Here is a 19,430-nt window from a genome sequence, read left to right as displayed (position 1 = left end):
GATTTCAAATTGATGTTTTAAACAAGTAAGAAACAATTCCAGGGCTGTAGCATGTGTTGGATATCATGTATCATATCTCAGGTATGGAACTAATTTAGGTTATCAAGCTACTGATTTACAGGGTTAATTGTATGATTATGATCTCGCGACCTCTAATCGCCTCCTCCAATTAGTTGTCTAACTACATCATTGAGAGGGGATAGGCATTCCTAATTGGCGAGCATTTATATTTCTTCCTGTTTTATAACCAAGCAAGGTGTTTGTCTGGGCTTCACTCCTAATCACAAATCAACTCAACTTAATGGAATATCAAGCTTTCTATATTCTTTGGTCTATCTACCTTAACGTCTCCTGATTTTAAGAATAGACAAGAGATTTATCTCTATGATGGTCAGTCAAGAAATACTAATACAAGAAAATAGAAGTAACTTAAAAGTGATAACAATAAATTAATTGAAAACCATTAATACTTAACTATGAATTCGTAGCTACAGTCCAAAAACAAGGGCGTTTAGCCACAAATAATGTTCAAAACCCGTAAAATAGTATTGTTCATGTGATTTCCAAAATAAAGAAGGGTTAGAGAATTCAAACCTATTATAAAACATTAATTCTTGCTCTTGCAGACCAAATCGAACCCCTAACTAATAACCCTAGGGTCCTATTTATAGAGTTTTAAAAAATAATTTCCAATTCTAGCTGATGTTTGCGTAATCAAGACACAACTTCTAATTCAAGTGTCTATGATCGTACAATATTAAACTAACCCAACCAAGGGTTGGGTTGGGGTCGAGTCCCAAGGGAGTGGTTTTGAGAATTAATAGAAAAATAAAATTAAGCTATAATTAATCATACCTATAAACATTATTGAATATAAACATACTAAATTAAAAGGGGCGATGCAAGCGTCAATTATAAATGGGGGTTTTGTATTAATTAACAACTAAAAACAACAAAAATATATAAAAATGAGATAGAGAGACGGGATTCTCGGGATGTGATAGGAATACGGGATAGAATAAATTATAGGGTACATGTTTTTGATGGTAAATTGTTGAGTATTTTTTACTAGGCTAGACTATAGTGGGGTAAATTCTCTTTCGAGCAACTTACCCCGAATCAACTCAGTTTCTCTCGAACACCGAGTTGCCGTATTAAGCACAACCTCTGCCTTAGCCCATTCATTCTCTCGAGCTGAATGTGTGGGAGAAGGACTAGGATTCACTCTCTCGAGCTGAACCCATGTCAACCTAATACAAACGACTATCAATTTAGTAGTCTTAGTTTTACGACCTCTCTCTTGAGCAAGCCAAAAACACTAAGATGAAATCGTATTTGCAACTATAATTCCATTAAGTTCATACACAACTACTAAACAAAATCACATCTAAACAACAAATAAACCATCAACCAGCAAGACCCAACAAATAATCTAACCCATATTCATAAAGTCATAGCCCAAGAATTGGGGTTTTAGATAGACATGTAAAAGAGATAAAAATTTATACCAATATCAGTTTCCATCAACTGAGTATGAAGGATTAAGTCTTTAATATGTTAAGAGTGAAGAATATTCGAGACCCACGTCTAATTTCTTGGAGTTGAAACCCTTTGAATCTTCAAGGTCTAAGAACAATGTCTCTCTACTTGAAACTTAGAAAAATAAATATTGTATCTGAAAATGCTTGCTGAAATAAAATTTAAACAAGTATTTATAGGTGTCAAAAAGTGTGTTGTGTAGGGTCACTCGGCGTAGTTAGTCGGGATCACCGATACACTTGGCGATCCACCCTTTGGTCTGCTTCATTGCCTTTCAGCTCTTGCCTTCAACATCTTCGCATTCTGAATCATTGGGCGGTATAGTACTACATCATGAAACTTTCAGCGATGCACTGACTGCTCTTTATCATCACCGACATGATCTTTTCCTTCAGGGCTCAGCACACTGGAGCTTTCGGTGAGGATAACGCCATTGGGCGACTCGCCTAATGCATTAGGCGATCCTCAGGCCTTCTTATCTTCGTCTTTTCAGCTATTTTGTTCCTTTTTGCCAAGTAGTGTCTGTGCTTTATCTCAAACTCCAAATACCTGAAACTTAGAGTTTTACATCAATTATTGAAATAAAATATGCATTTGAGGAGAATAATTCTATTAAAATCACGCCCTAAATGAGTCCAAATTGTGGACTCATTGTAACGACTCAAAAAATGGTAGGTTGAACTAGAGCCTTAACATTTGGGTTAGTGTGAATTTAGATTGATGTGTAGGCTGTTTTAGAACATAAATGGAGCAAGGTGGAAGCCTAGGGTGCCTGAAAGGTCCTAGACTAGCAGGATAGGGTGAAAGAAGCCTTGTCCCTTGAGGGGCTGTTTGGCGATGTGGCTGTTTGATCGCCCAAGGGGTTGTGCGAGTCACCCTTGGGCTCTTGTGCTCACGTAGTGGCTGCTCCATTTGGCCAAGATGCTGGACCAAAGGGTGAGCTAAGTCCAAGCTTGCCAACCATCTTGGCGTGTCACCCATTTCCCCTCTAGTCCGCCATGTGGACTGCCCTATTTATGAGCTCACTAGAAACTTGGGCGAGCCAAGGGTGCACTTGGCGAGTCTCCTAGTGCACTTGGCGAGCCTAAGGGTACAAAGGGTGAGCTTAGAAGGGCAAGGGACAAAATTTTAAGTTGTAACTTTAAGGGTCCTTAGTCCTTTTCCAAAGTTGAGTCCACATTATTCTATTCTTTTCCTAGAAACTATAAGACATTTTAAGACTTGAATTCTTTCATTTAAGTCACTCCAAATAAATTAAAAAAGAAGCCCACCTCCTCTCAAATATTTCTCTCACTAGAAATCCTCGAATAGTGAAAAAGAAAAAGGGAGCCATTGAAGCGAAAGTTTGGTTATTCCTAGGTTGTTCTTCATCAAATTTCTTGGTGAATCTTAGTAAAGGTATGGTGATTCTTCATCTAGGGTTATATTTTACCCTAGACTCAATTTCAAAGAAATTTTCAAGTTCATGAAGAACCTAGGGTTTTACTCAATCCCATGGGTTCTCTCTGCAAACGATTTCAAACGGTTACTATTGTCATATATTGATTGTATTGGTGTTTAATTGATGATTTATGATGAAAATACACTATGAACTCATGATTTCTCTCAATTCCTAATTGTGCCTTTATGAAGTGGGTTTGTTGATTATGAAATCTTATGATTGGAATATGTCTAATTGCTTTGGTTTATTGAATTGTATCATTATCTCTACCTTAATCATGGTATATTGTTGGTGTGTTGATGATTTGAGATTCATGGTCTTGAAGGCAAGTTATGGCTAAATTACATGTTGAAGTAGAATTGTGCTAGAGATGTTGATCCACTTAAAAGGTGGGGGTATTTAATTACTGTGTATGATTATGATGTGAAGGATAAGCATGTGATTTCAATGATAGAATGATGATCATGTATACAAGGTAAATGTGTAATTTTTGATAGTATATTCTCAATTGACACTCATGAATAATGGTGATAGAATGTGAAGGGTTTCTATGATGAATATGAATCGATAGGCTTATGGCATTCCTTTCATATATGATTAATGAATGTGTCTTGAATTGGTGGGTATGAATCGATAGGCTTAAGGAATTCCTTTCATTATTGATCTCATGTAATGGAGACTCTAGAATCGATAGGCTAGTGGCATTCCTTTCTTAATGAGTCAATGTACCATAAATCAATAAACTTATGGCATTCCTTTCATGAGTATAAGAATTTAATGAAGGACCATGAATCAATAAGATTATCGCATTCTTTTCATAAGGACTCTAGAGCTATCCTTGAATGTACCATGGATCGATAGGCTTATAGCATTCCTTCCTTGGGTAATGATGTATCATGGGTCGATAGGCTTACGGCATTCCTCCCTAGTACACTATTGTTTTGTGAATGAAATGATCTATGGGAATGTAGGCTAAGCACCGAGTGGATATGGTTAGATGTAAACTCTCCCAATTTTAGGTTAAAGTTCCAAGGAACATCTTCATATCCCATAACACTGTGCCCACATAAGATATTAGCCAACGGATTCCATCCGAGCTAATGTTATCGCTCTACCGTAGGCAAGTGGAACACCTTTTCACGATGTGGGGTTATATGACACCGGATTCCATGTCTAGCTTGCATGGTCTTTGTCAGTTAAACCCTTATTCCCATTATGTGAGATGTGCATTGTGGTTTCTTCAGAGGTTTTATGAAGTGTAGGTGGTAGTATGTGATGCAATTTATACATTGCACGAGTAGGCTTTGATATGGTCATAGTGAGTTCTCTTAGTCTTAATGACTAATGTATGAAAGTCCTCTAAATGAAGTAATTGAAGAATGTTGACTCTTAAATGCTTAATGTGATATGCATGCTATACTTGGGTTGTATTATGAGTTATTTTCCCTTGTCATGCCTTATGAAATGTTATGTCTCGTTTGTATGGATATGGTGTAAAAGTGAAAAGGAAGAAATGGTAAGTTCACCTTTGGTAACCTTAATGTGGTTCCTTTGTGTGGATGGTGGTATGGGATGCCATTCATGCATTGTAGAAGGTATAGCATGAGCGTTACTTAAGGTGAAGGTCCATAGTGAAGGTAATGGTTTACATGATGACATAATGTGACATAATGCATGGTTTCCAACAAAAATGTTCCTTTTAAAGCATATTTTTTTATGGTCATCATACTTAGTACATTTTTGTGTGCTAAACCATATTTTCTCTTATTTTTACTACAAGTGTAGGTTCCGGCAAGTGATTTCTTCTAGCTAGATTGAAGTGCTTGGATTACTTTTTCCTCCAAGGCTAGAGTGGTACGTCCACATAGATCAAGGACAAGTGTCGTTTTGAAGTTTCTTCCCTTTTTCATGTAATAGACATTTAGTAGTTTTATGATTGTAAAGGGCCGTGTCCCTACTTATCTCTTGAGATTGTGTCTAAGATGGCCATATGAGACTTAGACTTCCACTGTATCTTTTGAAAGATTGTTAAATGAATGTTTTGAATCGTATGATTTTAATGAAAAGTTTTAAATTATGTACTATTTCTATTACCTATGCGATGGATGAATGCTATGAGGCTTGTATAAGCCCCCTTCGGGGTCGAGTAGGCCGTGTTATGACTAGGGGGTGCTCTCGGGTCGTGACAAACATGGTATCAGAGCATAATGTTTTGGGAATAGTCTTTAGGGTTGATGTCTCACAATCCACGTCTAGTAGAGTTTTGTTCATCGGTGTGAGTCATGATACATATATGAGCGAGAGGCTATAGGATGTTAGAAAGTTACACTTCTTTCATATTCTTGAAGTCGTGCCTTAGAGTTTAGCTTTATAGATGTCCTTTTCCTAATCCTTCTCTTGTGTATATAGTATATGAATACAAGGGCTAACCCAAGAAGGGTGGAAGAGGAGATTGTTAACGAGGGAGTTCCTCCCCAACGTAACCAGGGTCTTTAAGGTGACCAAGCGCCTCAAGAGAATGAAGTTCCAGTGGATCCCCCAGCCATGACCAATGAAGAGATTAGGACAACTTTTCTAACCTTAGCTCAAGCCATGCCGGCTCAAGCTAATTGAGATATGGGGCCTAGGGTGAATTCTAATGAGAGTACCGTGGCCTCAAGGTTGAGAGACTTTGTGAGGATGAATCCTCCGAAATATCTTGGCTCTAGAGTCGGAAAGGATACCCAAGAATTCTTGGATGAAGTTTATAAGATTTTCAATGCTATGGGGATAACTTCTAGGGAGGAAGCGGAGTTGGCTTCCTATCAATTGAAAGAGGTTGTGCAAGTGTGGTTCACTCAATAGAAAAGAAATAGGCCTTTAGAAATGGGTCTTATAGAATGAGAGGAGTTTAAGGAAGCATTCCTTGGTAGGTACTTTCCCCATGAGAAGGGGGAGTGTAAGGTTGAGGAGTTTATCAATCTTAAGCAAGGTAGCATGAGTGTGGAATAGTACTCCTTGAAATTTACTCTCTTGTCTAAGTATGCTCCATCCTTGGTGTCTAACCCTAGGGATGAGATGAGTAGGTATGTGATGGGTATATTCGACCTAGTTGAGGAAGAGTGTCGTACGGCGATTCTCCATAATGATATGGACATTTCTAGACTTATGGTGTATGCTCAATCTATTGAGGAGTCCAAACTTAAAAGAAAGGGTAGGGAGTTGAAAGGGGGTAGGTCCGATGAGCAAGGTCAACCTAGGTTCAAGAAGAGAGCTCCTAACTAAGATTCTTCTAGTGCTCCTAAGGTTAATGAGGAGAAAGGTGGTGGACCTACATTTTCTAAACCTCTTTGAACCACTTGTGGGAAGAGGCATCATGGGAAGTGCCTAGCCGGTACTAGTGGGTGCTATGGTTGTGGAAAGCATGATCACCAAGTGAGAAATTGTCCTACTCTTACGGCTAGAGGAAGGGAGGCCAAACAAGCTTCTTATGTTGGCCCGGATCCTAATGCTCCAAAGAAGAACTACTTCTATGCACTTCAAGCCAATGAGGGAAATGGAGCTAACCCGAATGAAGGTAGTGGTAAGTGATAGTTCCTTGTGGTCATGAATATTTTATTGAGATTGTTATGTTGAATTCATGTTAGCCTTAGTTGGGTTTTCTCCTAAGTGGGGGATAGTATGTTGAATAGTAAGGTTTTTTAGAGTGTTGATCCTTATATCTTTCCTTCTATTCTTATTCAAGCTTGAGACCAAGAGTTCCTAGTTGCTTGTTCCATGTTTTGGAGTCGTGTGTGAATATGAGTTTCCATGGTTTCCTTATGTTATGCATGTTCTAGTTGAATTGTTGTTTATATGTGAAAAAAAGTGAGTTTTCATGATTTATGTTCCTCATGTTGAGATTGCATTTGATATGAGTTTTCTATATGCTTCATGAGGTTAAATGTTGAACATGCCTAATTGTGCTTAATCATGTTATGATGAGCATGATGTGAATTGGAGAAGCAAGTTCCTCCAACATAATGAGAAGTGTTGTTGTTTTGGTGAATAATGAGTTTGTAGATGTAGTTCCTAATTGTTTGTGCTGCATTGAGCTTATTGATGTGGAGTTGATGTTTCCTCCTATGATTATGCAATTATATTGATGTGTCATGATTGTTGGGCTGCTAGTCTCGAGTTGTTATTCCCTTAATGTGTTTTAAGTGTCATTCGAGGACAAATGTTCCTAAGTGGGAGATAATGTAACGACTCGGAAAATCACAGGTTGAACTAGAGCCTTAACGTTTGGGTTAGTGTGAATTTAGGTTGATGTGTAGGCTGTTTTAGAACATAAATGGAGAAAGGTGGAAGCCTAGGGTGCAAGCAAGGGCCTAGACTAGCAAGATAGGATGAAAGAAGCCTTGTCCCTTGAGAGGCTGTTTGGTGATGGGGCTGTTTGATTGCCCAAGGGGTTGGGTGATTCGCCCTTGGGCTCTTGTGCTCACCTAGTGGCTGCCCCATTTGGCCAAGATGCTGGACCAAAGGGCGAGCTAAGTCCAAGCTCGCCAACCAGCTTGGCGTGTCGCCCATTTCCCCTCTAGTCCGCCAAGTGGACTGCCCTATTTATGAGCTCATTAGAAACTTGGGCGAGCCAAGGGTGCACTTGGAGAGTCGCCTAATGCACATGGCGAGCCTAAGGGTCCAAAGGGCGAGCTTAGACGGGCAAGGGGAAGAATTTTAAGTTGTAACTTTAAGGGTCCTTAGTTCTTTTCCTAAGTAGAGTCCATATTATTCTATCCTTTTCCTAGCAACTATAAGACCTTTTTAGAGTTGAATTCTTTCATTTAAGTCACTCCAAATAGAGTAAAAAAGAAGCCCACCTCCTCTAAAATATTTCTCTCATTAGAAATCCTCCATTAGAGAAGAAGAAGAAGGGAGCCATTGAAGCTAGGGTTTGGTGATTCCATGGTGGTTCTTCATCAAATTTCTTGGGGAATCTTAGTAAAGGTATGGTGATCCTTCATCTAGGCTTAGCTTTCACCATAGAGTCAATTTCAAAGAAGTTTTCAAAGTTTTCATGTTCATGAAAAACCTAGGGTTTTACTCAATCTCATGGGTTCATTCTACAAACAATTTCAAATGGTTACTATTATCATATATTGATTGTATTGGTGTTTAATTGATAATTTATGATGAAAATACACTATGAACCCATGATTTCTCTCAATTCCTAAATTGTGCCATTATGTAGTGGGTTTGTTGATTATGAAAGCTTATGATTGGAATATGTCTGAATTGCTTTGGTTTATTGAATTGTATCATTATCTATGCCTTAATCATGATAAATTGTTGGTTTGTTGATGATTTGAGATTTATGGCCTTGAACACAAGTTTTGGCTAAATTACATGTTAAAGTAGAATTGTCCTAGAGATGTTGATCCACTTGAAAGGTGGAGGAATTTAATTACTATGTATGATTATGATGTGAAGGATATGCATGTGATTTCAATGAAAGAATGATGATCATGTATACAATATAAATGTGTTATTGTTGATAGTATATTCTCAATTGACACTCATGAATGATGGTGATAGATGTGAAGGGCTTTTATGATGAATATGAATGGCATTCCTTTCATATATGATTAATGAATGTGTCTTGACTTGGTGGATATGAATCGATAGGCTTAAGGCATTCCTTTTATAAATGATCTAATGTAATGAAGACTTTAGAATCGATAGGCTAGTGGCATTCCTTTATTAATGAGTCAATGTACCATAAATCGATAGGCTTATGGCATTCCTTTCATAAGTATAAAAATGTAATGAGGGACCATGAAACGATAGGCTTATGGCATTCTTTTCATAAGGACTCTAGAGCTATCCTTGAATATACCATGGATCGATAGGCTTATAGCATTTTTTCTTTGGGTAATGATGTATCATGGGTTGATAGGCTTCTGGCATTCCTCCCTAGTACACTAATGTATTGTGAATGAAATGATCTATGGGAATGTAGGCTAAGCACCGAGTGGATATGGTTAGATGGAAACTCTCCCAATGTTAGGTTAGAGTTCCAAGGAACATCTTCATATCCCATAACTATGTGCCCACATAGGATAGTAGCTAGCGGATTCCATCCGAGCTAATATTATCGCTCTACCTTAGGCAAGTGGAACATATTTTTAGGGTGTGGGGCTATATGACGCCGGATTCCATGTCTGGCTTGCATGTTATATGTTTGTTAAACGCTTATTCCCATCATGTGAGATGTGCATTATGGTTTCTTGAGAGATTCTATGAAGTGTAGGTGTTAGTATGGGATGTCATCTATACATTGCATGAGTAGGCTTTGCTAGGGTCATAGTGAGTTCTCTGTGTCTTAATGACTAATGTATGAAAGTCCTCTAAATGAAGTAATTTAAGAATGTTGACTCTTAAATGCTTAATGTGATATGCATGCTATACTTGGGTGGTATTATGAGTTATTATCCCTTGTCATGCCTTATGAAATGTTATGTCTCTTTTGTATGGATATGGTGTAAAGGTGAAAAGGAAGAAATGGTAAGTTCACATTTAGTGACCTTAATGTGGTGCCTTGGTGTTGATGGTGGTATGGGATGCCATCCATGCATTGCACAAGGTGTAGCATGAGGGTTGCTTAAGGTGAAGGTCCATGGTGAAGGTAACGGTTTACATGATGATATTGTCTAAATGTGGAGTTATGACTTGTATGATGGTTATACTTGTATTGTATGTCTCTCATGCTATGGTTCATGGTATTTCTAAAAAGTGGCATAATGCATGGTTTCCAACCAAAATGTCCCTTTTAAAGCATGTTTTTGCATGGTCATCATACTTAGTACATTTTTGTGTGCTAACAATATTTTCTCTTATTTTTACTACAAGTGTAGGTTCTGGCAAGTGATTGCTTCTAGCTAGATTGAAGTGCTTGGATTGGTTTTTCCTCCAAGGCTAGAGTGGTACGTCCTCATAGATCGAGGACAAGTATCTTTTTGAAGTTTCTTTCCTTTTTCATGTAATAGACATTTAGTAGTTTTATCGTTGTAAAGGGCTGTGTCCCTACTTATGTCTTGAGATCGTGTCTAAGATGGTCATGTGAGACTTAGACTTCCGCTGTGTCTTTTGAAAGATTGTTAAATTAATGTTTTGAATAGTATGGTTTTAATGAAAAGTTTTGAACTTCGTACTATTTCTATTACCTATGCGATGAATGAATGCTATGACGCTTGTATAAGACCCCTTCGGGGTCTAGTACGCCGTGTTACGACTAGGGGGTGCTCTCGGGTCGTGACACTCATCAACACCCCTAACTTAAACTTTTGTTTGTCCTCAAGTAAACTCATGTTCGGCAGTTCAAAAAAGGATGTATCGAACAGTGCTACGCAAGACTCAATCGTGAATGCGCACACAAGATTCAATTCACTCATGCGAAGATCAAATGTGCACTCAAAGTTTCAAGTTGTGACACATAATTATCAAAGAATCTCAAGCTCACAATACTTGATTCAAATGCAAGTTCAAACTCAACGAAAGTGTTCAAATGCCCTAACGCAAAGAATGATTCCATATTCACACAAAGGTTCACAATTCAAAGCTTCAAAATGAAATGCAACGCTCACACTCACAAAGATGAATATAATGAATGAATTCACCCATAGGTTTGCCCGTATTTTCCACTCAACACTTGCTTCAGCTCACTCAAGATCACAAAGGCCTTTCAAGGCTTGTAATGGGGCTGAGTGCAAAGGTATGGTCATTTAGGCTCAGTGGCTATAGTCCTCATGAAATAAGGGTTGAAAAACACTCCCTTTCATCTTCTTTCGTCATTTTCTTTAGTGCTCACAAGTAGTCCCATTCTTTAACTCCCATGTGTAGTTGGAAACACCAATTTCTTTATACTTTCATAACTTTATTCCACAACTTTTTCATTCTTTTTCTTTTTCTTTCTTTTCTTCTTTTTTTTATATGAAGGAGTTCCATTTTTCACAAAATCATGGGTAGAAGGGACTTTCTTGCACTTCTTGATTTTCCCTTCTCTTTTCACCACACCCCTAACTTAGTCTTTTGGAATAAGTTGGCTATTCAACTAACCACAACTTCATGAGGATTATGGGTGATGGATAAAGAAAGGTCATTGTTTTCATCAAGTTTCTTCCAAAGAAAGGTAAGGCGCAAAGGGTGTTCAAAAGTGGTTCACACTCTCACAAGGTAGGCCACAAAAGAGGTATATGTCAAATTGGCTCACACTCTTCGACGTTGCCTAAGATCATATCAAGAGATAGCATCACTTCGTTGACCGGACCAACGGGGCAAATTCTAGGATCCTTCATGCATAGTTCACATGTAAACTCATCACAGTAGGCATTGACATTATAAGTCAAACAAGACTCCACACTTTCTCTAGTGTACAACGATCATCACAAGAGATTCGATTTGATAATTGGCTAGTCACAACAAGATGCAAAGAGTTCACATATTGTCTATGCAACTTCATTTGGCCTTATCGTAGCCGCACATTCATGTTTGTTCGATTATGAGAACTATTCAAGTCATCGGTATTGATCAAAACCGATACTCAAATTTGCAAGAGCACAGCCACATTCAACACATACAAGAGGTGGCGAAATTTTTTCGAAAGGATCAAAATCATTTGCAATTTAAAAGAAAAGGAGCCACAAGCTCAAACCTTCCACGAAAGCAGTGTCAACACAATTTAAGCACAAAAACCCAAATACATAAACGAAACACGATTTACGAATAGCACACAAAAGTGGGCCTCACCCCACCACAAATAAAAATTAATTTGTCCTCAAATGCAACTAATCAAATATCCAGAATCTAAACAAAAGAAAGACAGAGAGGGAGGTAAAGAAAGGATCATGTCTATGCAGTCTCTCCATCTGTCTGGGCATCAGTGCCCGGTGCATGTCTGGATTTGGGCTTCAGTGTCTGGAGTCACGTCGAAAGATCCGACAGTGCCAAACTTACTAAGATTGTCCAAGTCTGCAGCCGCCAAAAAGGAATGGTCAGCTGTGTAGAGTCCCCGGGACCATGAAGGGATAGAGGGGTCTCGTGGATTAGTTTTCCTGTTAGCACTGGGCTTCTTGCCTTTTCCTTTGTTTCCAGGTGGATGTTCTTGCTTTACCTTCTTGGGAGGATTCGACCTTCCGCTCTCTAGTTGGAAATCCCGTGCTCATATCAGTCTGGGTGGCATGATTCTCCATGCAAATTTAGGACTAGCCATGTCTGCAAAGCTTCGAGGTAAAGTTAGAAAATATTCGACAAACAAAAAATAGGCAATCAGTTGCAGGCAGACTTGCGAATCCTTTTAGTGAGTCACCAAACACTTTCGATGAGTAAGGGGTTGTCTGTCGAAGGTTACAATGCAGAAAAGGTTAGGGGGGCACACAATGGGCAATCAAGAATACTTTCGGTGAGTCACCGAGTGCTTTCGGTGACCTCAAGCTTCTCACCGAAAGTCACAGAATCAAACAACACATATAGCATGAAATTTAAGGCGATAATGGGTGATTTAGCGAACTGCCGAGTGGTTCGGTGAGCTCAACCCAGCTCACCAAACGGCCCAACATGCCTACTTTCAATCCACCTTCTTGAATTCAACCCTACAACCCCCTAAGACACAATTAAAGCACACACAACACAAATTTCACTAAGACCCATAACATACAAGCACTTCCCATTGCAAATAAATCCATCTTAACGCACTAGAAATCGGAATTTCCATATTGAAAGCAATATAGGCAGCATTATCGAATGGAATTGGGCAATTAAGAACTCTAATCCTATCAGATAGGTCCTGCACAAATCAACAAGATCAAAATATTGCAATTGAGTATAATTATGGCAAAACAAGCTTAGGGTTTGGAAAATCAACATTTTATGTTGATTAAATTGATATTGAGATGCTAAGAGGCAATGTAATCCAAGTTCCGAGCACAAATTGATAACTAACACCTTGAGGTAGCGCAAAATATAGAGAATAATGTGCAGGTGTGAGTTTGGAAAGATAACAAGTGAGGGAAAGTGAATGAATTAGAATTTTAAACCTGTGGCCCAAATAACCGTCCAGTTCTTGCAAAGTCGGTGACATTAGTCATGATCACCGAACCACTCGGCGTTTCGCCCAGTAGTCATTTACCTCGCAGAGTTTTACAAGACCTCCAGTTAATGTGGTGTCCAAATGACGATCTACATCGGGGTCGGTGACTCGCCAATAATTTCTTGGGCTCGTCGAGTTTTAAAGACTTCAATTTGAATATATCTTGAGTCAAATGCTGGATTAGGTCATGCTCGCCGACCTCCTCGGCGATTTGCCAACTGGACTTGTTGCTCGCCACCCTGCATTTTTTGAACACCTTCCACACTTCAACCTGTACAAACAACACACCATTATTTTACCAAAACATAAATAATAGCAAAAAGGGGTTTTGGGTCACCTTCCAAATAGCGCCTTAGTTAACCTCGTGGCACGACACAAGTCAACACCTAGTTCTCATCTTCAGAGTCGGCCATGGTGTCACTAGGCGGTTCCTCACTATGCTGTGAACAGTGACTTGATATCAATTAATTTATCTGGGCATCCTGTAGCTGAATAATCATGGAATTTGAGGTAGTCATCTCATTCAGCAATTCGATGTTCTCTTTTATCTCATTTAACACTTTGTCGTGTTCCTTAATCTTGTGTTGAATGAGTAAGAGGACTTTTTCATTCTGCCCATCTTTCTGCCTCTTCCCCTCTTTACACTTTCGAATGGGGAAGTGCTTGTCCTTTTTCCTAGACTGCTCTTCCAATTTCGTGACTTTCTTGGTTAAGAAATTAAGTTAGCATTGTAGCCCATTCTTGTTTTCTTTTCGTTTCCTCGTTGGTCTTAACCATGCCGTCGAGGAGTTTGGCTACTACTTCGTAACGTTGTTGTAGTAAACAACCCTCGAAAAGTTGGTCAATGGTACTTCTATTTTTGGGTCCAAGACCCCTGTAGAAGCACTCCAGCAACACTTCATCTGACAACCCATGATTTGGGCATGGGTGTAGCACTGCCTGGAATTTCAGCCACATCTCTTGGATGGTTTCACCCCTTACTTCCCTGAATGTCAGGAGATTGTCCCTAAAGTTCAACAATTTCAGAAGAGGATGATTCGTTTGATACCCATAGCTTTCATTCTCACTCATTTTTCCTGAAATAGTTACTCAAACAAACAAAACTAAACTAAAAATTAAGTAAACTACAACTAAGAAAAACAAAAATTTTACTTAACTAAAAATTCTCAAATAACACCACTCCCCGGCAGAGGCGCCATTTTGATGTTTGTGTAATCAAGACATAACTTCCAATTCAAGTATCTACGATCGTACAATAGTAAAGTAACCCAACCAAGGGTTGGGGTCGAGTCCCAAGGGAGTGATTTTGAGAATTAATAGAAAAATAAAATTAAGTTCTAATTAGTCATAGCTATAGACATTTTTGAATATAAACATACTAAATTAAAAGGGGTGACACAGGCGTCAATTATCAATGGGGGGTTTTGTATTAATTAACAACTAAAAATAGCAAAAATATACGAAAATGAGATAGAGACACGGGATTCTTCGGATGTGATAGGAATATGGGATAGACTAAATTATCGGGTACATGCTTTTGATAGTAAATTGTTGAGTAGTTGTGACTACACTAGACTATAGTGGGGTAAATTCTCTCTCGAGCAACTTACCCCTAATCAACTCGGTTTCTCTCAAACACCGAGTTGCCACATTAAGCATAACCTCTGGCTTAGCCCATTCACTCTTTCGAGCTGAATGTGTGGGAGAAGGACTAGGATTCACTCTCTCGAGTTGAACCGATGTCGACCCAATACCACCGGCTATCAATTTAGTAGCCTTAGTTTTACGACCTCTCTCTCGAGCAAGCCAAAAACACTAAAATGAAATCATATTTGCAACTACAATTCCATTAAGTTCATACATAACAACTAAACAAAATCACATCTAAACAACAAATAAACCATCAAAAAGTAAGACCCAACATATAATCTTAACCCATATTCACAAAGTCACACCCCAAGAATTGGGGTTTTAGCTAGACATATAAAAGAGATAAAACTTTATACCAATATTAGTTTCCATCAACTGGGTATGAAGGATTAAGTCTTAAAACACGTCAAGAGTGAAGAATCTTCGAGACCCACGTCCAATTTCTTGGAGTTGAAACCCTTTGAATATTCAAGGTCTAAGAACAATGTCTCTCTACTTGAAATGTAGAAAAATAAATGTTGTATCTGGAAATGCTTGCTGAAATAAAATTTAAACAAGTATTTATAGGTGTCAAAAAGTGTGCTTTGAAGGGTCACTCGGCGCAGTTAGTCGGGATCACCGATGCACTCAGCGATCTGCCCTTTGGTCTGCTTCATCGCCTTTCAGCTCTTGCCTTCAGTATCTTCACGTTCTGGATCATTGGGCAGTATAGTACTGCATCACGAAACTATTTGGCATTGCGCCGACTGCTCCTTTTCATCGCCGACTTGATCTTTCCATTTAGGGCTCAACACACTAGAACTTTTGGCGAGGTTTAGGCTATTCGATGACTCACATAATGCATTAGGCGATCCTCAGGCCTTCTTTCCTTCATCTTTTCAGCCGTTTTATTTCTTTTTGCCAAGTAGTGTCCATGCTATGTCTCAAACTCTAAATACCTAAAACTTAAGGTTTTACATCAGTTAATGAGACAAAATGTGTTTTTGAGGGCAATAATTCTATTAAAATCACGCCCTAAATGAGTCCAAATTGTGGACTCATCACTAGCCTAAAAAGGAATCCTACTTAATTCAATTTTCACCAAAAACGTTAGTAATCCCTTGGGGAAGTGCACCAAACTCGCGCCTGGAAGGCTGGGACGTCGCGCTGCCAATCTGCCAAAAAAAGTTCTATGTTGCCTTTGGCCTTGCACATCGCGTCCTTGTTGTGCCTGTGAGGTTGGGGTGCCGCGCCAACTTCTTGCTCTTCCCGTTTCTTCTCGTTCTTGATTCGTTTACTCTCCTGATTCAATAGTTTTTTTTAAGACCCTGTAAAATAGCTAATCATGTATATTAGTATGCAATCATTGCAATACTAAGTAAAAATATGTTCGTTAGATTAGTGAATGTCCTTAAACTTACGTTAAAGATGGGTAATTTGTAATAGTTGGGCATATAAATATGCCCAAGATCAATGCTTCCACTTGCTCGAGTCCAGACAATGGATACTAAGATGGCCACTCTATTGAAACATATTCAGCCTTGGATGAAGAAATATTTTGGAGAGTTAGAAACTCGGACGATGAAGGCGGTGGATGTAAAGATTCAAGTGGTGCATCGGAGGATCGAGGTGTTTGAGCTTAGGATGCTTGAGAGGCCTCAGCCTGGGTCTACTACTGATATGACTACTTTTCAGTCAGATATGTCCAAACTTCGGGCTGATAATGATGCCTTAGTTGCTCTAGATGAGGCTATCCTAGATCCTGCACCAGATGAGGATGCGAGTGATACGGTGTTGAATTCATTATTTAGCGAGGACACACCTTCTCTTGACTCCCCCCCCCCTCATGTGGCTGGAAAGCGCACAGGTACTTCTGGGGCCACTACTAATAGAGAGGAGGAGAAACAGACCAGAAAGAGGGAGAGGCAGCAGTTTGAGACCGCTTAGCGGAAATCTACACTTGATGAGGATTTGCTGCAGCAAAGAGCAAGGGAGTTGATTGTGGGTGAATTTTCCTCGAGAAGCACTACTTATGGTGTTCCTACTATTATTGAGGGCGTTACTTAGGGCATCATTCTTGATGATCAGCGGGTTCTGGGAAACCGAACCCAGTCGCTTCTTGATTTGGCTTTGGCGCTATGCGCCACGCGTCTGTCTCATCCTATGTATAATAATTTGTTTTTGTGAATTGAGGGAATTGCACCATATTTTTTGTGAGGGTGGGGTGAATGGATTGTGAGTGTTAGGGTGAAGTCTGAATAACCCAACTCACAATCCTTACTTGGGGTTTTCTAGCATGTGTTCTTTTTCCCCAAGGAACAGTTTAATTTTGGTTGAACCGACATGTTTAGAATAGTATACGTGTAGAAGGAGACTAAAATGAAAGCATGATGGCAAAAGAGAATGAAAATTGACACCCCTCCAAATTTATATGTGCTAGATCTGTGGGCTTGATGAGTTGTATGTGTTGGATCTTTATATGACATGATAGGAACCGATATGACAACATGACTTAAGCTATAACTTGAACCATGTGCATTAACAATTTGATAGTGAAAAAAGGTGTCATGTGTGTGACGTTTTTTGTGTATTCATATAGTGCGTGCCAATCTAGAACTTGACCCGTTGGTCTTGCTAAAATGATTTAGGCTGGGAATTGGGAAATGATCATAAGCCATTATTGATAATGAGTCCACTTAAGCCTAAAAGCAATCAAAGGAATAAATGTTCCTTTTGATCCAAATGTTTGAGCCTAACAAATACCATTTCTTTCAATACACCCAACTCACCTTCCCTGAAAATTTGTGTGGCCCTACTCCCTGGTCCCTCCTTGGACATTGTGCACCTCAATTCAATCTAAAAGTCTAAGTTGAGGGTGGCTACTTCAGAAGTTTGCCTTGATTTTGGCCCTGGTCCTCACTAGGACATCCTGCACCTCAATTCATGCAAAATACATAAGTTGACGGTGGATATTGTGAAGAAAAACAACAAAGAAAAGGTATGGCAGAGAAAAAACAAATGAGCAAAAATGTATAGAATGGTGTGACTGAACAAAAAGAAACAAAATAATTATAATGCTTAAATAAAAAGATGAAGAAAATATGAAACAAGCAAGAATGTCAAGTCAAAGTCACAGCCACGCTTAAATAAATCATAAGGAGATGAGCAGAAAATAAGACAATGTTAGAGTTGGTTGTGAAAGAGGTAAAATAGCCAATGTAACGTTAAGAAGGACAGAAAAGTCACTTAATATCCAAATATATCACACCTGACTCAGAGCCTACGTTACAAGCTAAGAAAGTCCTATAGTGATCCTAAGTAACCAGTTTGGAAAGTCAAAGCGTAGAAAATAAGGGCAAGCCTATGGGATTGAGCACAAACTGTATTTGAATTCACTTTTGAGTGTGAGTGTGTAATGAGTCCCTAACTAAAACATCACATTCTGTGTGAAAAAAAGGATTTCTTTGTGGTAAGGGAACATGTTACATTGTTAAAGAGTGAGTATCTTAGTGATTGTTTTCTTTGAATGTGAATGTGTTTGTTGGTATGTCTATGTCATTTTTTGATCCACATGAGTTAGCTTGTTAAGTCTGAATAAAAGATTTTCACTATGTTTAGAATAGTTAAAGAGGATGATTTATTGGAAAATGTCATGTGATTGCTTGAGTTTGTGTGTTGCTTCTGCATAAGTCTCGTTTAGAGTTTGTAGTGTCACTTGAGGACAAGCAACAATTTTAAGTTGAGGGTGTTGATGTACCGTCAGTTTACGATATTTTGATGCATTAAACTTGTAGTTGTGCATGAATCTTAGGCATTGTTATTAGATTTGATGGTGTTTTTATCTGATTTTGTAGGAAATAGGTTTTGGAGCAGTTGGAGTTAAAAGTGCCATGAACAGAAGAGAAATGGAAACAGACGAGCCCACTACAAGCCATTGTTCCTTCAACGAGCCATAGGTGGTTGGCATGGGTATAGTTTTTAGAAAATGGGCTAAGTATGGAACGACGGAGGTGACTGATGAGCTGTAAGTCTGATGACGGGCCGTCGATGAAGTTTCATAGATGACTTTAGAGAAGATAAGTTCAATCCATGAACAATAATTGAACATGACATGTCGTTCTTAGACCTACCAGTTGTAGGTCATGATCGTCGGTGACACCTACTGGATTTTTTGCCAACTGTTGTGTAACGGTGGCACCTACGAGCCGTCGTTCTTGTGACAAGCCGTAGGTCGCTACCCGATTGAAATGACCCAAAAAGTTCTTAAAAATGTGCTTCGGAAGTTACCGGAAACTTGTTTAGCTATATATAAAAAAATTCGTTTCGTTTTTCGAAAATCCGACTTCATATTCTTGTTTAGGGGGTCAAATTGAGTGGGAGATGGGTCTAACCCAAATTTTAGAGAAACCGTATCAAAATCCGAAATTTCCAAGTGAAGCCTTTTTCGAGGGTCTACTTTGGAGGGTCATATCTCCTAGCACACAAATTATTGGGTGGCCAATAACATATCCATGGAAAGCCCTTTGAGTTAGCTACCTAACTCACTTCGTTTCACCTCATTCGGAGTTCGGACGAAGAAGTTATGCCCATTGTCGTAAAATCAGTCCGGCAGGAAAGGCAATTTCCAGTGAGAGTTTTTACTATTCACCCGCCTCATTTTTTTTCTAAGTGTTGGACCATTTTTCCAAAGGACATATGTTATTTCCTATATACCATTAG

This window comes from Solanum stenotomum, chromosome 7, assembly GCF_019186545.1.
Source record: "Solanum stenotomum isolate F172 chromosome 7, ASM1918654v1, whole genome shotgun sequence".
NCBI lineage: Eukaryota > Viridiplantae > Streptophyta > Magnoliopsida > Solanales > Solanaceae > Solanum > Solanum stenotomum.
Note: the sequence above shows the minus strand (reverse complement) of the source record.